The 24,628-nt window shown below is 43.3% G+C and overlaps 1 protein-coding gene across 20 annotated transcripts in view; it reads right to left on the reverse strand.

Moving 5' to 3' along the window:
• The window catches only part of FGGY (FGGY carbohydrate kinase domain containing), a 393,096-nt gene that overhangs the window by 255,292 nt on the left and 113,176 nt on the right, over window positions 1–24,628 (reverse strand). The window contains exon 1 of one of the 20 annotated variants that reach the window (XM_035018445.1): window positions 11,089–11,154. The exons of the other annotated variants lie outside the window; for them this stretch is intronic. The gene's annotated coding sequence lies outside the window, so the exon portion shown is untranslated. Of the gene's footprint in view, window positions 1–11,088; window positions 11,155–24,628 lie in introns of those variants that run through there. 20 annotated transcript variants of the gene reach the window in all.

Below are 24,628 nucleotides of genomic sequence, written 5' to 3' on the forward strand. Positions count from 1 at the left end.
TATGCAGATGTGTGCGTATGTATGTTTGGGCAGAATGTTAAGTTTAGTGTATGGACTGAGAAGGTAATTTCTAACAGAAACAAAAACCTTAGTAGAATTCTCAAAATAACAAGGAATAAAAAAAGAATAAAGAGAAAGTTAAGAAGTCAGTCAAACCAAACTAAACCAATCAAAAGGAAAAGAGGGAAACATAATATAAATAGAAAATAAAAATACATAGAAAGAATAAAGTCACTTATTTCAGTTATGACAACAAACGTTAATGGGCTGAATTCCACAAGTGGTTAAAAGATAACAGCAATCACACTGGGGTTAAAATTGAGTTCTATCTTGTTTACAACCTAGATTTTTTTAATGTGATAAAAAGGTTTTTTATAAAAAGATCAACAAAGAGGTGCACCTGGGTGGTGCAGATGGTAAGTGCCCAACTCTTGGTTTAGGATCAAGTTCTGATCTCAGGGTCATGAAATTGAGCCCCCCATTGGGCTCTGTGCTCAGCACGGAGTCTGCTTGGAATTCTCTCTCCTTCTGCCCTTCCCCCACATCCCCCCCTCTAAAATAAGTAAATAAATCTTTTTAAAAAGCCAACAAAAAATAAATACAATTTTTTAATATGACAATTTAAATACCAAAGTAGAATACAAGATTGAAAATATTAGCCAAGACTAAGAGGGGCATTCCATAATGACAAAATACTCAATCCAAGAGTATTACTGTTCATTGAATTTTATGAATGAACAACATAATGTGAAATATATAAAACAAGAGCTCCCAGAAATTTAAAAAAAAAAAAAAAAGGCCACTTGAAAGGAGAATTTATTTGAAGATTTTACTGTACTTTCAGAATTTAAGAAATGGGTAAACCAAAATAATAATAATATTACTATTGAGGAATTAAAGGACTCAAATACAATCAATAAATTCAATGCTGTATGTTCACATAGGGGGAGACAGAAAGATAACATTTTATAATACAAGCAGAGACTAAATAGGCAAAATGGTATTTTACAGAGAAATTTTGAGTTTAAAAGTTTTTATTAGAAATAAAAGTCTGAAAATCAATAACCTAAGCAGACAACTTAAGAAATTATAAAAAACTAAAATAGATTAAATTGAAAAAAAAGATCAAAAGGAGTAGTAAAGATAAAAGCGTATGAAAGATATAACATAATAAGATAAAATTTAGGTAATCAAGAGAGCCAAAAAAGACAAGACAATACAAACAAACAAAAAAACCTCTGGTAAAATTGAGGAAGGAAAAAATAACAAATATCATGAATGAAAACGGGGGACATAACTACAGAAAAAGCCGACATTAATAGAAAAAAGAGATTAAGTAAATAACATTATGCTTGTACATTTCAAAATTTAGATGAAACAGGAAATTGACTAAAAAGACAGAACTTACCAAACTGACTCAAGAAAACATAAAAAACCTTAATAAACTTATTACCATTAAAAAAATAAACCAACAGTTAAAAATTATCCTTCAAATAAAATTTCAAGCCCAAATGGTTGTACCAGAAAGTTGTAACAAATGTTCAAGGAACAAAGCATTCCACGTTATTTCAGAGATTAGAAGAAGAAGAAATGCTCCCAAAGTTATTTATGAAGCTAGGATAACTATATTATAAAACCAAACAAAGACAGTATAAGAAACGAAAATCAGAGGCCACTCTTACATTACTGAATCAGGGGCATAAAAATTCTAAGCAAGGCATGACCAAATTTTATATAAAAATGGGAAAATAGTACATAATGAACAACATTCCAAAACATTTTAATAATTAAAGATCTATGAATGTATTTTTGCCACAGTATTTTATTAAAGGAGAGAAAAATGATCAACTCACATTGAAGAAAGAAAAGTATTTGATGAAGTTAAAGGCCACATCAAGATAGAAACTCTTATTGAAGTAGCAACAATAGAAGCTTCTGCTTCTAACCATGATGGACTAATAAGAGACTGGATTTTACCTCCCCACCCCCACCTTAAGAAATTGGAAAAGCAGGAAAAAAAAAAAATGACACAACTGCTCTCAGACCTTGAACAACACAACAGGCAGCACAGAACTGTGATCCCTAAGAGAAGGAATCAAATGCAGTGAGCCCTAACATCACTCTGGCTTTCTGCCAGGAAGCCCATATCTGACCACAAAGCAGAAAGAAGGATGCCAAGGAAAACAGGTCAGGTTCACAAAATTGGGAAGACAAAAATGAGAATTCAAGGAATTTGAGGTGGCTGGAAGCTGTGATGGCAAAGAAGAGGTAGCTATGCAGAAAGAGGGTCTTGAAAAGCTGCACAGGAGTCCCACGGAATCTAACTACAAAGATGCAGATATGGACATGGACACTCCAAGAGGTCTGGTTGAAGGCTATGAGCTGAGACATTCTCAGGGCTCACAAAGACCTAAGAGTGCAAATCATCTCAGTGACTAAAATTAGAGTGGAACGTCCTCATTGATCACTTGGGACATTCGGGGAGACCCCCAAAGAATGCCTTAGAAGTGTAACTGAACCTTCCTGTGTAAAGGTTACAATAAACAAAGTTTTGAATGAACATTCCAAAAAATAAAACAAAGCCAAGTACATTAACAGCCTACCAGAAAAAGTAGCTCAACGGTCATTAAAAAAAAAAGACAACAAAACCCGGACGCTGGACAACATAAAATTAACAGTCAGCATCCAATAAAAAATACTGGAAGAAACAATGGCCAATTTTTTTTTAATTTGATAAAAGCTATCAACCCACAGAGCCATGCTCACTGGAACCAAAGCAAGATAAACACAAAGAAAACCATATCAAGACACATTATATAATCAAATTATTATTAAAAAAAAAGTTGACAATCTTAAAAGTAGTCAAAGGAAAGACATATAATAGAGGAACAGTCCAACAAGGTAAGCAAACTTTTTACCAGAAATAATGCAACCCAGAAGAAAGTGGAGTGACATCTTTAAAGTGCTGAAAAGTTTTAAAAAGAAAAAAATCAAACTAGAATTCTACATTCAGAAAAAAAGATCTTCAAGCAATTAGTATGAAATAGAGTCTTTTTCAAACAAATAAAAACTGGGAGAATTCATTTCCAAGAAACTTGCATTGCAGGACATGTTAAAGGCATTTCTTTAGGGAGGAGGAAGAGGACACTGAATAGAAATATGAATTGATATAAAGTAATGAAAAAGTATCAGAATCAGTAAATATGTGGGTAGATACAAGCAGCGGGTTTTCATTTTTAAGTTTCTTTAAAAGAGAATTGATTTTAAGGGGCGCCTGGGTGGCTCAGTTGTTAAGCGTCTGCCTTCGGCTCAGATCATGATTCCAGGTCCTGGGATCGAGCCCCGCATCAGGCTCCCTGCTCGGCGGGAAGCCTGCTTCTCCCTCTCCCACTCCCCCTGCTTGTACTCCCTCTCTCGCTGTGTCTCTGTCAAATAAATAAATAAAATCTTAAAAAAAAAAAAAAAAGAGAATTGACTTTAAGTTTCATCTTTAAAAGATAATTTAGGAAAAAAAGAAAACCAATGTACTGCAGGGCTTATAACATATGTACAAACAAAACGTGACTATAATAGCACAAATGATAGAAAGATATGAAAGATATTATATGTGATGGGGTGTAAAATTATTTTAAGGTAAACTGTGATAACTTAAAGATGCGTATTATAAATTCTAGAGGAACCAGTAAAAAAAAAAAAAGGAGATAAAATCAATAAACCAATTTGGGAGATAAAATGGAATACTAAAAACATTTCAGTAATCTGGAAGAAGGCAAGAAAGGGGAAAAAATTACATAGAATACACAGAACAAATAAAAGGCAAATGGCAAGATGGCAGATTAAAACCTAGTCTAAAAATTCCAATGAAAAGGCAAAAATTGTTAGGATGGATTAAAAAATAAAAAATGAAATCCAACTCCATGCTATCTGTAAGAAACTTATTTAAATATACGGATGCAAGATAGGTTCAAGAGTGAAAGGAGAGAAAAAGATACACCAGGCACATACTAATAATAAATAAGTACATGTGGCTATATGAATATCAGAAAGTAAACTTCAGAACAAGAAATATTACCAGGGAAAAAAGAGGTGCATAATGATAAAGGGGTCAATTCATCAAGACAACCTGTGGGTTCAAGAAGAAATCGTAGTTTGTTAGAATGGCAACTTGAACTCAACTACACTTTGATTTCTTTCTTCTTTGTTTTAGCTCAGAACTAACAAGCAATGCGAGACTGTACATGACATCAAGGATTCATGACAGTTTAACTGGATGTGACCACCTAAGGTCACCCTTGGTGTTTTTTTTTTTTTTTTTACACAGGTTTGCCTAAAATACATCAGTCTCAGTGGCCCATGTTGATTAAAAGGTCTGACAGGGTGGAGGGGTCCAGAACTGTGGGCTTGCTCTCTTTTTGTAGTATTTCAGATAAGAGCCTGTTTGAGTGGGGAAGGTCAGGAGGTACTAAAGCATCTACCTCCTTCTAATAAAAGAATGTTACTTTGTTTCATTTCCTGATGCTCCATCCAGCCTTTTGGGAATTTCAGCACCTCTGGTCTGGCCATGACCTCCCACAGCAGGGACCGTCCGTATCTGCCTTATTCGTCATGCCATTCCCCAGGACCAGACACAGTGCCTCTCTGGCCCAAAGTTTTGAAAGCTCAATCCATGTTTATTAAGTAAATTAATGAGAACCGTAGGATGTCAGTTATACGAGGAAACTTTCAGGTTCCTAATCACTTTTTTAATTGTTTCCATTATAAGGCCCTGAGCAAGCTCTACAAGAGAGAAGGCTAGATTCTTGATTCCTGGAGTGACCAAGAGCAACTGCAGAACACTGCGTCCCCTGCACAAACCACCCACCTTAATGGAACAAGGAGAGCTTTTTGAAAACGTGTTTTGTCTACCTTACATACCTCCCGTCACCTACGTCCCCAGACACAAACACATGCTGAATCTCTAACACATCTTCTTTTCTTTCGAAAAAAGCAAAAAACAAAAAGAGCCTTCCAGTTAAAGATGCAGGATTGGCAATACACGTTCACCTCTGCTCACTTTAAAGATTCCAATAAGATGGCAGTATAAGAAAGGCAAAAACCCACAATGACAAAGATAATAGGAGAGATGATAGCAGCAGAGATTTGAAAGGCAGAAAACACAGATGGATCAGTTGTAAGGCCCTTGGTAGACTTCAAAATATAAAACCTAAGTAGCGGGGTGAAAAGTCCAGAAGCACAGTGATTTCCTTGCAAAGGCACCAGGTACTTCAGAAAGTGGGAATACAGGTGGGGCTAAAAACGGCAAGATGGCTGAAAGCTTTGTAGGAAGTGAGTAGATCCTCATGTGCCCTCACGATGAGCAACCAGGGTACTCCTCTCCTGCACCGTGAGAGACAACAAAGGTTCGCCTGAGACTGAGTAGGGTAACAAGGCCCAGCTACAAGTAGGAGCATCGTGACAAGAACAGAGCGATAAAGTAAGGAAATGCCTCTTTGCAAGTCAGCCTTGAAGATCCTTCTCCCAACTCAACTCCTGGAGCTCTGGCTGCCAGGTTTATAGCCCAAAGACTCATTTTTGGGGAATCTAAGCAGACAAAAGGAAAAGACCGAAGGCCAGTTGGGAGGGCAATCTGAGAGATAAGCCACTCTAGTCTTGGGAGGATTAAAATGGCAATAAAATCCATTTTTGATGATGAATAGTAGTAACTGAGAATTATCATCACCATCATCATCATCCTAATAAAAAACATCAATTCAGAAAATATTTCCTGTGGACCCACTGTGTTTATATCAGAGTTTTTCCAGCCAGGGAGGAGCCCCACAACTCTGAGAGAAACAAAGGGAAAATGTCACCAGGATTCCCATCACAGTCCTGAGACCATGAAGAAGCCTTAGCAGGAACAAGAACTTTTGACTTTCCTGCTTTTACCCAGAGCAAGGCACACATCAAAAGCACACGTCTGCTGAGTTCCAGAGGTCTGATCATTATCATGCCTTTCTCAACAAGATTTTATAAAAATGAAGTCGGCACTGCTGCATTATTTATATGCAGTTCACTGTATTGACATTGCCAGGCCCCCACTTTCAAGGGAAGCCTTTTGTTCTCTGCTTGGGTAAGGCAGAACCTGGAGAGTCTCAATCGAACAAGCTGGCGAATAACAGAATAATTAGAGCCCGAGAGTGGGGATAAATTACCCAACTATTCCCGGCTGCAGCCTTCAGTACATCCCAGGCCTGTGGTGGCTCTGTTTTTCCAAGCCATACAACAGACTGAATCACCAGTTCTGAAGATAGAGCTCAGGGGGAGATATGACTGGGGCTAGATTGCCACTTGTATCAACAAAGACACCAAGACGGCCTTATTTCTGAAGAAATATCCCCGTACCAATCAGAGCCGCTTCTTCGAAAGAGCTGTCAGATTTCAGGCTTGGTACTATTGGCTCTGCACTTCATCAAGCCTTGCTGACAGGTCCGTGACAGACCGAAATAATATATGCAATGATGCAACGCAGGGCAATATTAAATTGCCTTTTCAGTGAGACCTGCCGATAACATGGTTTGAACATGGCTGTGACAATATGGGGAGCATGAAAGAAGTGAATAAATAATCAAGTTCAGGGAGTTTTCCCATGACCCCAAGGAAAAAGAGATCTAAGAGTCAGAAAACAAAAGATCCTCAAGTCACTGCCAAAACATTCTAAGCTTTTGGGGAAGCCCCTGGACTCATGGACTTGCATTTATCTCCTAAAAAATAAGGATGATAATGATTAGAAGCAAAATGAGAGGTGGGGGAGTAAAAGGGGAAGGGAAGGAACCTAGGGACAGGTCATAAGTCCCCGCCACAGACCATGCACTATGCCAGTACTTTTATGTAGGTTATTTGCAAGTGTTCCCACAACAAAATGGTAAGGACGCTATCAGTATCTCCATTCAACAGAGAAGGAAACTGAGGCTCACGAAGGTTGGGTAACTCATTTGAGGTCATACATTACGAAAGAGCAAGGCAGAAGTTTAAACCCTGGTCTGATGGATTAAAAGTCTACACTGGTCCAATATGCGCTTTTTCAGGCCCATTCATGAATATTTACAAATCAATTAGAGCATGTGAAAGAGTGTAAAATATTTGAGATATTTGATTTCTCTGTGTCTATCTTGTCTGTTACCTCCTTTTCTTAATGAAGGAAAAATATAATAATAAAAACAGATGAAGAAACACAGAGATCTAGGGGGTAAATAAGTAGCTGCCTTAGGTTTCCCATGAAGATGTTCTGCTAAAACTTAAGATGTTCAAGAGATGCACACCATAGTCCAGGACACAAGGACAACAGTGAGATGCTCCCTCAAGGGGCAAAAAGGAACACTGCTTTCGAGAGTTCAAGCTGTGAGGCCAACTCACAATGAGTTGGAGTAGAAATACGTAAAATTAGCATGAAAAGATGGCAGTGGCTTCTAGGACTCAGGGTTCACAGTGAGCAGACCGAAGGCATTCAGAGGGCGAAAGAAAGGATTTGTCAATCAGACGGATGGTTAGTCTGCATGGAGAAGAGGGGGCAAGAAGCCAGGCAAGTGTCCATGGGGACAGGGAACAGACGTGAGGTTTTCAAAACTTTCAAGATATCCTGTCTCTAAGAAAAGGAAGGAAAGGCAAGGAACTGGAAAATGAAACGGAAAAGAAAAAGAAACAAAGAGAAAAACAGCCTCAAAACTAGTTTCTAGAGGGTGAACAGGCAGAGCACAGAGGATTTTTAGCAATGAAACCATATGATACTATAATGGTGGATACATGTCATACGTTCGTCCAAACTCATCGAGTGTCCAACACCAAGAGTGAACAGTAATATAAGCCATGGGGGGCGCCTGGGTGGCTCAGTGGGTTAAGCGTCTGCCTTTGGCTCAGATCATGATCTCCAGGTCCTGGGATCGAGCCTCGAATTGGGCTTCCCGCTCAGTAGGGAGTCTGCTTCTCTCTCTCTCTCTCTCTCCCTCTGCCCCTCCCTACCACTCATTCTCTCTCTCAGTAATAAATAAATAAAATCTCTCTCAATAATAAATAATCTCCAAAAAAAAAAAAAAAGTAATGTAAGCCATGGGCTTTAAGTGATGATGATGTGTCAACGTAGGTTCATCACTTGTAGTGATTGCACCACTCTGGTGGAAAATGTGGATGGGGGGTGGGCTGTGCATGTGTGGGAGTGGGGGGAGAATGGGAAATCTCTGTACCTTCCAATCAATTGTGCTATGAACCTAAAACTGCTCTAAAAAATTAAAGTGTATTAAAAAACAACCAACCAACCAACCTCACTTCTCAAATGTCCTTCAAGGATCAAGATTCAGAAACTGGCAGAAACAGTGCGTCTGCTCTTCAGGAAGATGCAATCAGGTTTGCTATTAATGTCAAGAACATGGTGATTTTGTAACTTAGCCATCTAAGCCACTCAGAGTAAATATCATCCCTTGAGGCCAAGGGACTCACAGTCTCTCAGGGGCAGAAGAGCCCCTAAGATCAGCTGCTGACATGGGTAGAGCTGTCACTTGACCCCGAACAGTTAGCTTTAGAGCCCAGGTCCTTAACTACTATATACACCGCCTCCAGGAACATGCCCCTTGTGTGATAGGGGCATTTCACAGATAAGAGGGACACCAAGACAAGGAGGGCAATATTAGATACTCCTTAGGAGGAGTAGCTTGAGCTGTGAGTCCTGAAATATGGGGAGGAGCTCATCAGGTAGACAGAGGGTATAGAGACCTTTCGGGTACAGTGTATATAGCAAAGAATTCAATTCCAGAATGATCCTGCCTCTGGAAGGAGATAGAATAGCTGACTGCTAAGGACTCTTCCAGGCTCCTGATTTTACTGCTGATATGAGGAAGAAACTACTGAGCATGTACAAGCGACAGGTTCTGGGTCAGACATGGTGATGCCATCACATTCACTAGTGAGTGAGAGATCCTCCCTGTACTTCATTTTCTTCATCTATTAAGGCAAGCAATAGTACCAGATAAATGGGACTAGATAAATAGTAACTTGCCTCATAAACTCAATAAAATGGAGTTAATCTACATAAAGCATGTAGCACAGTCCCTGGTACACAGCACACGCCCAACAAAAGGTGGTAATTTTTCTTCTTGTTTTCATCAAAGTGAGCATCCTCCTCATCGTCATTTCATAGCCTCCTCTGAGAAAGAAAATATCAATGAAAGAAATATTCAAATGAAAAATCGCTTTGATGCAGTGCTAAGAACACTACAAATAAGATGGGTCTTCAGCTCTAACTTCATGAGCATTATCTGACCTAAATGAACTTAATGACATAAACCACCCAGCTCAGCCCTGCTCGACTCAACATAAAACTGAGTTTTATATATTTAAATTCTTGGTTTATATCTTGAACTTACATGCCAATACTGGGCCCAAACTGGGCCCCCTCCTCAAAGTTAAGAGCAAAGCCACTCAGAACACTCTACTCATTCATGGAGTGGTTCATTATTCCCCAAACATATTTTTGCCAGCACTGAGCGCGGTGCCACAGAGATACAGAGGTGAGGAGTAGATCTCTTCCCTTGAGTAGTGCCAAGGATAGAAGGCAAAGACAGACATGCAGGGGGAAATGCAAAAACTAATTTAAGAAGGGTCTTCATACAGGTATACACAATGGTCTAGGGGAGCACAGAAGGCTAGAGAAACTAACTCTGGAGGTTCTAGAAACCTCGCTGAAATACCAGAGACAAATGAAAACCTGCCTAAGATGTGTATCCTAGGGATCCCAGGGTAAGGAGTATGAGGGCATCCCTGGTTTGCCTCTTCTCTGGCTGAAACACACCTGCAGCTTCCAGGATGGGAATGCCCACTCTCACTTCTGTGCTTGGTCATGCCTGAAACACCTTCACCTTACTTAGCCCTGGTAAATCTTAATCATCTTCAGAACCACCCTTCGGGAATTCGTCCAACGGTGTGGACGACTATGTTTCCAGTGTTCCCCGCTGTGGCACCTACTGCATTTTAATGCTGGCTCAACTGTCCTCTCTCCCACCCTGGACCGTAAACCAGAAGGATGGTACTTTCTGCATCCTCGGCTTCTGAGGAAGGCTGACACATAGAAGATGCTTAATAAATGTCTGCTGACTCGACACCTGTCACTGATGTCCTCTTTAACCTACTACTGCATACAAATATACCCATTTTATTCTTGCTGAGGAAGTCTGCTTTGAGCACTGCACTGGAGCTCTTCCATGGCAAATCAGTCTGTAATGCTGAGATTTTAAATACTAAAAACAAACAAAACAATCAACAAACAAAAGGAACCAAAGGCTTCTGTTCAAGTGTCAACCAATATCCTTGCTAAACTAAAAAAAGGAAGTTGCCTGTTTGCTATCCTTAATAACCAGCTTCAATGAAGGAGCTTGAGGGCTTTCTTATTTGGGAAACCATACAGAAAGGTAAGAGTGCACTCGGAGTGTACCATGATCTTTTTTTTATCTCCAAGAGAATTATCATATGTTTTTCTAATTGAGAAAGACTTATTTATAAACCAGATCTGAAAAAAAAAAAATGGCCTAAATTTACTCTATTTCCCTTGTGCATTATTTCTGTTTCTTTTGAACCCTGCACAGCAGTTTATGACAAATAAATCATGTCTTATAAATTAAGCAACTGGAGAAACTGAAATGGGAATGGTTGATGGCAGGCTTAAAAAGACACCCCCATATACAACTTGGGTCATAGTATTGCAGTCACCCACCAATCTGGCTGGTTCGACTAATTTTAACAGTGTGAGATGTATTTCCAAGTACACCTGAAATCAGTGATCACTTACTAATCATACCTCGCCTATTTTTTTTTTTTAAGCAAAAGTCCAATAAATTAACAAAGTAGCATTCCAATAGTTTGGAAATGGAGAGAAAAAGAAGAATGTCAGATGCAAGGGAGAATTACACCAGGGGAAGAGAAGGATATGGAATGATGGAATAACCATCTTTAGGAAGGGAAATATTTTCAGTTGAAAGCAGCTGTTTTTCATTTCTATGAAAGCAATGAGCATAAATTTCAGAAAGGGAGGATTCAGATTAACAGAGGGAAAGCTGCCTAACTTACAGGGCCAGGAGACATGAGGAGTTGGAATGAGAAGATGATGGTCTTCTTTAAAGGGCTCTTTGAGAAAGAAGAGCCCCCATCACCCTCAGCTGACCAGGGAATTGTCTGGACTGAAGAGAAGAAACTGCATTACATAGATGACTTCTGCTGTTTTTATCATTATTAGTGTTACAATTCTGGTTCGAAGATTCTGTGGTTCACTTCATTTACTGTAAAGCCAACCTCTTTGATTGCCACAAAAGAACAATACTGAAGAACAGCATTTCTGAGAATTTCGAATTCATGAAGACAGTCGTGCCAAATTTATGGCCTTATTTAAATAAAAGCACACAAGTTTCCTTTTAAATTTCAATTTAATAAAATATATTGAGTGGCTATGAAGTGCAAATTCTGTGCAAGGTGTCAGGAGCATGGAGATAAAACATGAGTCCTGATCCTCAGTCCACTGGAGAAAAAACGAGCCCATCAATTACTGTGATGGAAGCACCAATGGAGTAAAAAGAATAGAAAGACAACATGTAGTACAGCTGTCAAGCGCTGGACAAAATTTAAGGAAGAAGTAGATTATGAGGTGGGTATTAAAAATTCATAAAATGGTATATGTTATAAACCTTAAGACAAAGACACAGACATATGAATACGTGAATCATGCCTGGGAACAGGCAATGTCCTTGTTTAATCTGAACAAAGGTAGGTGTTGGGAGATTAAAAATAAAAAACTTGAAAGTTGGCTTGAGTCATGTAAGTGACCCACTATGTAAACCTCCAAATGTGAGGCAAGAGATATTTATTATCCCTGAAGTAAAATAAATTCATTTCCTAATTATTTCCCCCTCAGCTGGATTAAATCAGGCCAAATTTATTAGAGTATTATTTTTTAACAGAAATCCTAATATTGGAAAGTCACAATTAGGCAATTAACTGAGAGCTGCCAAACACATATAAAACCTTTGGCTTCCCATCCACTGTAATGGATCCATAAGGGACCAATATGGATTTGATTGCCTAGTAGAAGAACAGCTAATGAGATGGACTTGGCACTTTGAGTAAGGGTTTAAAAATGTTATCACAATAGATACCTGATTCCGAAAAATCTTTCCAAACCAGAAGGAGAGCAACACCGATGCCAGTCATTGTTTAAAAATCTATGACATGCCTAAACCTTAGAGTCAGCTATGTCAACAGAATTTGTAGAGCATTCTGGGTTGTCCAATGAAATAAAGGAGTAAGTTCCCAACTGGTACTTAGCTCTCAAATAAACAGAATGTTTTAGGGTACTCTGTTAATATTATGGAAAAGGCAAAGGCTTTGGAAATTGGCGGGCATAGATTTAAATCCCTGCTTTGCCCCTGGCTATGTAATTAGGTTTGGGTAAGTCTCTGAATTTCTGCATTTTTTTCTCCCATCTAAGATGGAGGTAAGGACACGAGCCTAAAACCTTGTTGTGAGGAATAGATATACTGTAAAACAAAACAAAACAAAAAAACCTGGCACGGGGAATGCCTGGGTGGCTCAGCTGGTTAAGCGTCTGCCTTCAGCTCGGGTCATGATCCCAGGTCCTGGGATGGAGCCCCACATTGGGCTCCCTGCTCAGTGGGGAACCTATTCCTCTCTCTCCCTCAGCCTGCAGCTCCCCCTGCTCATAATCTCTCTCTCACTCTCTTTTTCAAACAAATAAATAAAATATTAAAAAAACAAAATAAAACAAAACCCTAGCACAGCAACTGACCCACGTAGGCCCTCAATAAACAGTATCTATTATTAGCAGCACTCATATTTGTTCACCTTAACAACTTACCACATTTAAACACTCACACACATACACAGACACAGGTACTACTGAAATCTGTGCATCAAACTGAACAGAAAATCTCCACATTGATTAGTCTCTTCCGAAACCCCAAGATCGCTCCCTGACCAATACAGAGACCACGTGGAAAGGGCAGGCTTTACACCATGACAGGAATCTCTGGTCAGCTTATCAATTGGCTCAGATTCCCTCCAAAGAGGCATTCAGTTCCCCTGAGCCTCATACCACTCTGGATTGAGAAAGGGTCTGAAATATTCACGTCTTCAGTGGAATTTCTGTCAAAACCAACAACTAGAACGTCTTAAGTGAAATCCCTACCTTCGCGCCCGTCCATCGGAGCAATCACTGACACAGGCACACGTGCACATGGACGTTTTCTCCAGAGGGAGCCGCCTACTGACACGTTTACAACACCAGCATCAAGTTCTATCAACCACTTCCCCAGCTAAGCAGTCACCGGACCCAACACTTAGGAAGTAGGATGCAGGGCAAATGTATTCTCAGCCTCGACACGTAATAGGTACCTGAAATTTCTATTCTGTTTATAGATGTCTGCCTTGAAAATTTTTGCCAATAAAAAGTAAAAATAACTTTAAAGGACTTAACGGCAGGGAAGTGTCTAATGCTGACCCTGGTGAAAGTCAGTCTGAATGCCTGTTCACAGTCTGAAGGCCAGTCACAGAAGGAATTTAGATACGGTATTAGCCACCCTCCTGAATCAGAATGAAGGAGGAGAGGCCAGTATTTAACATACAATTACATACAATTGTTAATTACAATTTAACATACAAATACAATTATTTATTACAAATAAATACTTACAATTGCCATCAGTGGGAAAAGTGCAGGTACCATGAAATCACATAAGAGGGGCCAAATTTACTCTGAGGGTCAGGAAAGGACTCTAAGTGGACACCTGAAGGATGAATCAGGGTTTTCCAGTAAAGATGGAGGGAGGGGAAAGGCAGGGTCCCAACCAGGGTGCAGCCACACTGATCAAAGGAACAGGACGTGTCCTGTCAGCTCTGAGCCCAGCACCTTCTTGGGCACTTTTGACTCATCTGATTTTTGCCTCACAACAGTCCTGGTAAGAAGAAAATAAATGAGGTAACCGATGCACAGTTGCACTGCCAAAATTACTCACTCGTATCAGCAACTGTGATTCCTTTTCCAGATGCTCCCTAGCAGATACCAGTTGCGTAACTTTTTATAAGTCCCTATACCTGTGTATATAGTTAGATGTGCATACATGAGTAGTTGTGTTGGTGGGATTAGAAACCAATGAAGTTCTAGGTCTCAAATACTTTTATTAGCTAAAAAAAACCAAACCAAAAACAAAACTAAAAACCAAACTCACAAGGTTTTGTGTGCCTCCTCTAAGCTTTAATAATAAGGTACAGGAGACCCAAAGATAAGCTAGTAAGTGATCTCTGGATCTTACCATGATTTGGAATGGCTAGTCTAGAAGGGTCTAGACTGTGTGCTCAGTGAGTGCCTGGCCTGTAGAGAGAGCTCCACCACAGGGTGGGTGGTGTTATCACTGTTAATTACCTCAAAGGTGGGTTTATCTCTGCCTCCACACCTTTCCTTCTGGCTGAATCTCGGTAGGGAACTTTGACCCAACCACCAATTCAGAGGAACATCCAATCTGGCGGTCATGGCGGGTATCTTCACATATAACACAAATTAAGCCATAGAACTCCTTAGGAAACAACAGAACTCTGACCCCCGCGCCCCCCCACCCCATCACCAAGGGCCGTGAGGAAGAAGAGAAGCTACTAAGGAGGTGGCATCGTAACAACCTGGTGAGATACTGACATGGAGGAAGACACCCTGGGTTCTGGATCCTTCCTCAAAGACAGAAACTAATGTCTTAAGTTTCTCGAGTGGCCTCCTCAGCCCTAACTAAGCAAGGGGTCAGGGAAACGAGGGCCTGTGGTGTGGTATTATGGGTCAGTTTGGACAGAACTTGTAAACACCCACCTCCTGTCCAGTTTCTCTTGACCTTCCTACAAGCACAGTGGCCTCAGGCCGTGGTAAACAAAGATCGCCCCCAGCGAGCTAATTTTAGTCCGAGTTATAACAGGAAAAGCCCAAGTTCTTCCCTCTCCTGTGTTGTGACAAGACAAATGCAAGGCTCCCTTGCCCCTGTGGTTCAATTTCTCTGTTAGCAGATAAAGGGGAGACATCCACAAGGGGCAAGCGCCTGCCTGGGCCGGGAAATCTTATCCTGGGTGAGGCTCCCCAGAGGAGGGGGGGTGGGATAGATGTAGGGTGAGGAGCTCTTCAATCACTCGCTCACTCTTTATTTATCCATTAACTCACTCATTCCCTTGACAAATGTTTATTTAGCACATGCCACCTGCCAGGCCGGGGGGGGGGGGGGGGGGGGGGGGGCTCCTGGGTCCACAGAGATGAGTAGGATGAACAGGCTGCCATGCGTGGGGCACGGGCAGAAGAGAAGATGAGGGCATTTGTGAAAAATGCAGTGAAGGTCACTTGAGGGGGGGGTGCCCCAATCTCGTCTAGGAGCTTGGGAAATAATTCCCGGGGAAGGTGCGTTTAAGCTGAAACTTTAAGGATCACAAGGGCTGTGGGAAGAGAACTGACAAAGGGCATGGATTGGAGAGGACATGGCCTGACTGAGGGATGGGGCTGTCACGTGGTGTCGCCACAGGGAGGGTGTGTAGCTAAGTGTGGGAGCGGAGACCAGAGGGGTTGCTGGGGGGCCAGACGTCAAGGGCAAGAGACCTGTCAGGCGCTGAGAGCAGTGGGGAGGCAATGATGGGTTTCAACCGAAGGACCGTGCTGATCAGTTCAAACCCCAACTAGGCCACTTGTTACTCTGTGACATTGGATAAATCCCAATCTCCGATTCTGCAGAGACTAACGTCTTCGGGGATGTGTTGTCTCTCCCAGTACTTATTGTGCATCTACTTGGTGCCTGCCACTGTGTCACACGGTGGGATGCGGCAGGGAATAAGACAAGTCCTTGTGCTCCCAGTGCATATATTCTAGCAGGGGCATCAGACACAGCACACTCGTGGGCGACAGGAAGAGAGTAACCTTTGGGCAGGATGGGCAGAGAAGGCCTCTGAGGAGAGGGCACCGGAGCTGAGGCCTGAGGAATGAGAAGGGTCCTTCATCGTAAGGAGAGAGCTGGGCAGAGAAGAGAGTGACTGTGAAGATCTGGGGGCGGGGGGAGGGGACCGTCCACCTGTGCAAGCGCAGCTGAGCATAGAGCACGAAGAGGAGGGCCGGGCTGGCGAGGGAGGTGGCATCCCGAGGGCACGCGCCTCAGTGGAGTGGGGACGTTACAGCGCCAACTGGTGAGCTGCTGAGTGACATGACCTCAGTTACAGGTTAAGAACACTCAGGCTGCTGTGTGGAGGAGGGATAGGAAATGGGCAAAGGGGGAAGGGGTGAGATCTAAAAGGGGGGCTTCCGTGCTCTCTCTCATCACTGGAAACAGCACTTTCCACTTTATTATTAGCCAGCTACCGGCTTCATGACCCTGGCAAGCAACTCAACTGTCCTCCGTAAACTAACGTCCCCTACCCCACACTGGGCCTCTGTGAGGGCTAAATACAGGTTGCCATTCATAAAGGATGTGGAACAGGGCTTGGCCGAGCTCTGAATGTTTCCTGGCTATTCTCGTGGTTCGTTTCCTGTCCATCTGTGCTACTGGAGTCCAGGCTCCTCATCTTTATCTGCCAGCACCTATCCAGGTTTATCCTAGGTACTGTGTAAATTAGGAGCTGCAAAATTGTTGACTGAAGACCTAAACTGGCCCAGAGACATATTTTGTTGGCTGATGAAGGGACTTCAAAACACGTGACTATGAATGTCTTCAGGTTGCATATGTGGGGGTCCCTCCCCACACCATCTTGTCTCACACTTTCCTGTGTACTACCTCTACAGGCATTGAGGTTTGTGACCCCAAGTGAACACTGAACTCCTCAAAGTGTGACTGTTTGGGGTGTCTGTCACAAATATAAGTGACACACAAACCACACAATAACCCTCCCTCCCCCCTCCCGCCCCCCACCAGAGCAATGGACACCACAGGGTCAGACTTCCTCACTTTTCTTCATACAAGTCATTCACCACTTGTTCACTGAATACCTTCTAGGTACTGGGAATTGGGAGAGAAAGAGAGACACAGAGCCTGCCTTAACTGAACTTAGAACCAACCCAGTGCCCATGAATGAGGATGCTGTAGGCTCCCTGGATGCCAAAGGTACATTCATAGTCTATCATACTAGGGAGTCTAAGCCTTCTGCATAGATTAGCTTATTCTGCTCTTAGAACTTTGCGGGGGTAGCTTGAACAAAGAGGTTACTCTATTTTGCAGACAAACAAAAGAGTCAAAGAAACTAAGTTTACTGCTCAAAGAGATGGAGCTAATAAATGGTGGATTTTGAATTCCCGACTCTGGTCATCAATAAAGGCATTGCAAGTGGGGAAGGGTTAACCCCATTAGTGAGATAACCTATAAAGTTTTCTCCTTGCCATATGCTACAGGCCTGAGGATAAGGAAGGTGAAAATGCTACCCAGGCACTGCCCACCATGTGGGTAACAGAACCTAGACTGGCTCAGACAGCGAGAAAATCAGGACAAGGGAGCTGGCGAAGAATGAGAGACTTGGGCTCCCAACAGAGTTCTCGCTGGGCTCCATGTGTCAGTGACACATCTGGAATTAGAAAAGAGAACAGAACACGGCTCCTGTTTTGCCAGAGTTACAAAAGCGTATTTTTGGTTAAGGTGATGAGACTTCGCCAGGTGATGGCATGCCAGACAGCAGGCCTGCATGGCCCAGCGAGGTCTGCTTCCAGAAAGACCCTCGGTGGTATTCCCCAAGAAGGCTTGGCACACTCCAGGAGATCCTCCCAGCTGCCTCCATGACAGCCTGCGAGTGCAGCAAGCCTACTCTCTGCTCCAGACATACAGAGGCCTAGAAAAGACATCATCATCCTAGAGAGACCCAGCAGCCTCACCAACCCTGAAGATGCCCTTTCTGGATGTCAGTACTTGCAGCTCCTTGGCCGACATTTAATTTAAATCCGTGATTCTTAAACAGAGAGATTCTGCCTCCCAGGAAACAGCTGTCAATGTCTGCAGATATTTCTGGTTTTCCTTGGGGAGGTGGAAGGGTAAAGGGATATGCTACTGGCATCTAGCGTGTAGATGCCAAGGATGGTGCTAACCATCCTACAGTGCACAACAGAACAGCCCCAGAACAAAGAATGATCTGGTCCAAAATGTCAAGAGTGCCAGGGTTAAGAAACCCTGATTTCAATGTCTGAAATATTTACTGAGTGATGACTACATGCTCAGCCTTGCGTTAAGCTCTGCAAATATAAAGGCGAAATGGATTAAGTCCTTTTTCTCAAGGAGTTCAGGCTAGTGGGAGAGATAACCATGTAAAGAAACAATTGTCACTCAGTGGGATGGGACTAAAAGCAACCACAGCCTAACACTGGGCTTCGAAGTAAGAGGGTTCTGCGTTCAAATGCTGGCTTTGCCCTTTACTTACTAGCTGTGTCTTGGCCGGGTCATTTAACCTTTGTTTCTTCTGACACTGTGAATGGAAGATCATGATACTATCTCTACTCCTCCCCCTACTCTTCCTACTACTCTTACAACTTGGACTAGAGATCTACTATTACCACCACCACCGTCACCATCACCACTGCTGTTAGAGGGCAGAGTACCAGAGAGCCAGGAGGCATGAAGGACAGGGAAGTGGAGATGGTACAGCATCTAAAATGGGCCTGTAATAGGATAAGGTGTATTTCTTTGTCATCCGTGGAAAGAGGTTGTGGCTGAAAGCCACCATGGATCATACAGACAAGGGCATCACATTAAGGATGGTTCAATACAAAAGCCACCTGCCTTCCTGGAGCATCTCATGGAAAGTATCGCTCTCTGGACTGCCATGTGAGAAAGAAGGAAGCTATCTTACTTAAACCACCAGTAATACTATAACCTAATAATACAGAAGTATAGCTGTGGGCTGGGTAGACCAGTTAAGGAAAGGCCATTACTAGCAGAGAAAACAGTACATGCAAAAGTACAAAGAGTTGGAAGAGAATCAAGCTGAGAGAGAATGAAGCTTTGGATCTCACCTAGCAGGAGAGTGATGGGGCAGGACACAGGAGCGTCAGGGAGTAGCTGGGTTACCATGGGCCTTATCTGCCACACTAGGAGGGAAGACTTAAATCCTGCAGGCATGGGGATACCACAGGAAGGTTTCAAACAGGTAAGGAATATCAGATCTGCATTTAAAGACAAAGGCTAGAGGTGGGCTGGGTTATCAGTTGGGTGGAGGTGGGGGAATAAGGAGTGGTGAGGTGAGGTGGGGTAGAAGCTAGGGGACAGGCAGGGAGGATGGCTGGAGCCAAGGAGCCCAGTTAGGAGGGTAATAGATCCCCCAGAGACTGAAAAGGCCACATCATAATTTTTGCCCATTATTTAGGTAACAGTAAGAGATACAGAAGGTATGGCATATCAAGGCTTTTGGTTTGCGTAACTGATGACAGTTCCTTCACCACAATAGGAAACACAGGAAGAAAAGCAAATTTATTTCAGGGAAAATCACTTGGGGTGGAGAGGCCTATGAGGCAGCAGATAGAGGTCTCTGGCGATAAGCTTGCTCCTCAGTCTGGCGTTCAGGAGAGCAGCGAGGACATTTACATCGTGGAGCCATCAGTGGAGAGGGGGTGTTTAAATCCTGGGAAGGTATGACATTTCATTGTACTCTGATGGGACTAAGGTATCTGACAAACTGTCTTCAGGTCACCTCCAATAATAAAGAAAAGGTCCACTGCCTCTGCATGTTTATTGTGAGCCAGGAATCTTAAAAAAAACTTTTTTTTTTTAACTTCACACACTGGAAAAGAGAGGCAACTGGGCATGTTTCAAAACAGAAAAAGGTCCTGAAGACACAGGACCTTCTCAGAAATGATTCTCTTCTCAGACCACTGCCTGTTCCTGAAGGAACAGTGATCTGGCCCAAACTTAAGCTTTCCTGCAGGGCCCATGAAGGTACCTGACACCTGCAAAAGCCATTCTCCTTTGCAAATAGGACATAAAATGTCTCACTGCCCTGGGACTTTGCACCAAAAAGACATGAAACAAATCCCTCTTTGACGCCAAGATTTAGGGTAGTTTGCACAAAAATGTAGCCCTGAGAACACTGAGATTGGGCTTTCAAGGCCCCTGGAGCAATACTTTGTTTTAAATAGAAGTGGGCGTGGACACTGCAATGAAAGATCTGCATGGGGCTCCAGTTATCACAGGGCAGAAAAAGCCGAGTAATTATTTTCTCCCCAATTATGGCTAATTCTCTGCAAGTTAATTCTTGGCTTTTCTAAAATGGGACCAGAAAATTAGCTCTTCATGTGCAAGACTGAAGACACTGGACCCAGCAGCTTCTGGCCTGGGGTTATTCCTTATTACTTCTTAAGGAGTGAGGAGGAGGCAGGAAGTGGGGTTTTGACTTAGGCACTGTTTAGTCAAGTGAAGAGAAAAAAATAAATCTCCCTTCGGCTCTGATACAGGATCATGCAGCTATAAAATTTACTGGACACAACTCAGGCAAGGGTGTTGGGTGGAAAGAATCAAAGAAAGAACTATGGGCTGAGTTCAGAGGGTGTAACGAAATGTGCACCTGTTGTCACTCACTTATTACCCCAGATCTCCCAGGCAGCGTAGATTTAAACCAGACAGGCCTGTGGCCCAGCCTAGATGATGCTGGCCTTTCTTTACCTACTAACACGCAGTCAAAAACGTGTGCAAGCATATGTATGCATGCACATGTGTGTGCGTGGGTGCGTGTGCACGTCTGCCGGACACAGACTGGGAAGGGAGACCTGGGAAGTGGAAGAGGCTGACCATGGTGGGGTAGAGGTGGGGCAAATTACTTTAGCCTAGAAAAGGCAATGTCCAGATTCCCTGATATTTGCAACTGGAGGGTGGTGTTTTCAAGTCTGTTCTGATCAAATCCCCAGAATTAATAATTTTCATAAAAGGAAAGCAATAGCACCAAGTGAACTGAGTTGACTGGGAAGATGGAAACTTACCCAAGGGAAAAAGTCAAGAGGAGAAACTGTTGAAGCAGAAAGTGATACTCCACTCCTCCTCTGACGATCCCTATTTTTGCACATCGTTTAAACCTCTACATGTATATTTTTTGGTATGTACCGTTATTATCGTTTAACCTCTAAGTTTCTAAGCTAGTTTAAAAAAAAGATAAAAGTTATTGAAATTAACTGAATCAGAGCCACGAGGACTCACTTTTCTCAAGGTCTATTCCAGGTCACCTATGTGCCATGTCACCTCTCTGTAATCCTTCACCTTCAGTGCGGCCATCCATTGGACGATGTGGCGCTCTCCACTTCCATGAAAGTGAAGAGAGTCCTCTGCCGCATGAGGTCCGTTGCATGGGGACCTGCCACTCAGCACACCTGCAGAGCGCTTCTAGACCAGAGGAGCTCTCTGTGCCGCCCCCCCACCCACCCCGCCCCGAGAAAGGTGCACAGGAGGAGTGCCAGGGTCTCTCTCTTTCCTGCAGCAGTGACTAAGGGCCAAAATTTTCCCTGAGTTCCAGAGAACACAACAGGCATTGAGAGGAATCTCGGCCCCGCCCCCCTTTTATATTGAAAAAGCCTCTAATTCTGCTGAGCGGTCCACTGAGGACTCTCCAATACTAGAAAATGCCACCACAGACTCCAGAGTGGGTGGGCCCTGGCTTGGATCCCAGCCATGTGACCTTGGGGCAAGCTGCCTTCCTCTTTGAGGCTCAGTTATCTCATCTGAAAAAGGGAGCAATAGTTGTACAAGTTTAAATGAGGGAATCCAGGTAAAGCATTCTGCACCATGCCTCATAGTAGGTCTCCGCAATCAGCATATGCTCATAGTATTTGGAAAGTACTTTGTAAGCTCAAAAGAGCTGTGCAGAGATCAGTTAACAAGTCTTTCAAGCACCTTTCTGATCTCTGTGTCCTGACAGGCCATGCTGTCCACACACTGACAGTTCATTATAGTCTGTATTGAGGGATTCTCCAACCGGGAAGTAGAACAGGATGGTGGTGGAGCACTTGGTTTGGAGGCAGACAGACTGAGTCTGAATTCTAGCTCTTTCTCTGATTCGCTGGATGACTTTGAGCAAGTCATTTAATCATCATGAGCCTTAGCTTCTCTATGAAGGATGAGGTTGTTTCTCTATGAAAGTCAGGTTGTAGGTCTATGCGCCTTGCCATCATTCATGAAGTCCCGCGCAATTATTAAGACTAGAAAATGTTACGTGTTCCCTGTAGAATCACCTGTAGGATGCATGGAATCGGAAAGTAACAGAGGCAGAAATGACCATCAGTCAGGTAATACCTGGCGTATGAGCCACTACTGCCCGTCCACACAACTGGCAAACATCAGTAGCAGATTGCCCTTTCTCACTTAACTGAGATTGGCTTCCCCCACACTCTTCCAGAAGCAATTTCCAGTCAATAAGAACCAGCAAGAGAGCTAATCTATCTGCGGTTTCCAACCAGTCCCACCATCTAATGTGAGAGAAGAGAAAGCAGAAGGCCACCGAGGTTTAAGTGGCCTGCCACGGGTCTCCCATTTAGTTAAATGACAATCCTGGCCCAGAATGCGTATCACCTAGCTCTTCCTGTGGAGTCACTTCCTCTCTGTCTCTCTGGGTTGCCAAAACATTTTCGGGGAGATGCTGGAAGGTACTTTGACACCCTCCTGGATAACCTCCTCAGGGCTGCCCCAGAGGGGCCACTGCACGTAGCAAATGACTTATAATCTAATTCCAGCAAGCCCCCTCCTGTTGGCAAGTGAAGGAGGAGGAGAGGGGCAAACTAATGATCTCTTTTCAAATGCTTTGACTGACGATGTGGAGATGGACAAACATTCCTGGCCGTGTTAGGTTCTCAGGGGCATGAACATTAGAAACTCTCCCAGTCCGGGGAACCTGAATTGAAACTCTTGCTAACAGCAAAGTGAGTCACCTCAGCTGAGGGTGGGCATGCGAGGCAATGTCCCCTCATGCCGGCCATCCCCTGTCTCACTGGCCCATGAGTAAAGCAGTAGCTATGCGGCCCAGGCCACCAGATCAGCAGCAGCCTGAGGCCATCTGTTTCTGTCCAGCAGGCAGAAGCCCAGCGGGGGCTGGTTCCAACTGGATTTCTGTGGGGAGGGAAACAGAGAGGGCCCCAGCTGCTGTCCCCAGACAAGGAGGCGCCTTCTCCTCACCTCAATCCTGGGCATCCTCCATGGACCTGAGTTCCCAGCTGTCCTGTGGCTAGAGACTCTCCTTGCCTGACTCAGAATACTAAATGTGCCCTACCTCCAAAGGCAGAATTAAAAACAATTTTTTTGTTGTTTATTCGTATCTGTGATAGGCAGTGGAGGGTAGGGTAGGAAAAAAAATAGATTTATTCTCTTTTGCAGGTGGTACCATCTGTTCCAAGATTTTTACTTCCCTCCATTCTACCACATGCCTGGCATCCTGAAAGGGCTTTGAAACAAAATAATAATCGTGATAATCATAGCCAAGCCTGTATCAGCACTGCCTGACTGGGCTTCTAGAACTGCAGGCAACTGTACCCCTTTTCTCAATGTTAGTCTCCTCCACAGCAACGTGGATTGCCATGATAATCCCCACACATTCGTTCAACAAATACTGAGTGGGACCAACTATTTTCTTGGATGCAGTTCCAAGCACTGGGGAGAAGAGGCCAGGTCCCTACCTCGATGGAGCTCAGATTACATTTGGGGGAGTCAGACAAAAAATTAAACAATATACTTCCAGAGAAGCATTAAGTGCTATGGGGACATAAACTTGGACTGTTGGGGAGGCCCACTCACAACAGGGGCCAGAAAAGGCCTCCCTGAGGAGGTAACTTGTGATGTCAGAACACTGGATGAGAATTAGGGACACACCACCATGTTCTGGTATTAAAGCATATTGTGCTATTTTTTTTAGTCCTGAATTAGTGCTATTTTTGTTGCTGTAATACTGTGATTTCAGACATCAGTCAGCAATTTCTCTCATCCTTCTTGACTCTTCCCAACCCACTCCTCCTTCCTTCCCTCCTCTGCCTCTTCACCCATCCTGGGTACCCTACTGACAAGCCCTCCGGGCCCCTCTGTGCCACCCAGCTGGGGCTACTCCTCTGCCTGGCCCACCTCTTGCTGGGGAAAGGGAGGAATGAAGTCCCCAGCAGGGCCATCCCTCCAGGATTAGCAGGGAGAGGAATAAAACAGGCTGGAATTGGGAGCTGTAAACTAAGGCAGAGGAGGTGTGCCCCAGGAGGCGGTACTGGGAGCTCCACAGGGTTGGGGTGGTGGGGTTAAACACCCTCCATGTTAGAGACAGTAGCTCCACGGGGGGCCCAGACACTGGGAACAGACACTAGGAGAAGTACCACCAGAATCACCCAAAGGAAAGCTTCCTAACAGATGTCTACATTTTTGTATTTGGCATGTATTAAATTTCTCTGGTTAAAAAAAATTAAGAATTGCAAACACTCTTACAGTATTATTCCTTGGTATTATGTATAATAAACATGAAAAAGCCAATTCAGTCCTTTTGCTCCAATACCACTCCAAGGACAAGGAGTCTGCTGATTTTCTGAAAAATGGAAAGAGGCAGAGGAAAAGAATTTCGGTCCAAGGGAGGTGGAGAGTCAAAGAACCCGAGGCTGAAAAGAGCTGCG

Source organism: Mirounga leonina, unplaced genomic scaffold, assembly GCF_011800145.1.
Source record: "Mirounga leonina isolate KUSES-001 unplaced genomic scaffold, KU_Mleo_1.0 Mir_173, whole genome shotgun sequence".
Taxonomy (NCBI): Eukaryota; Metazoa; Chordata; class Mammalia; order Carnivora; family Phocidae; genus Mirounga; species Mirounga leonina.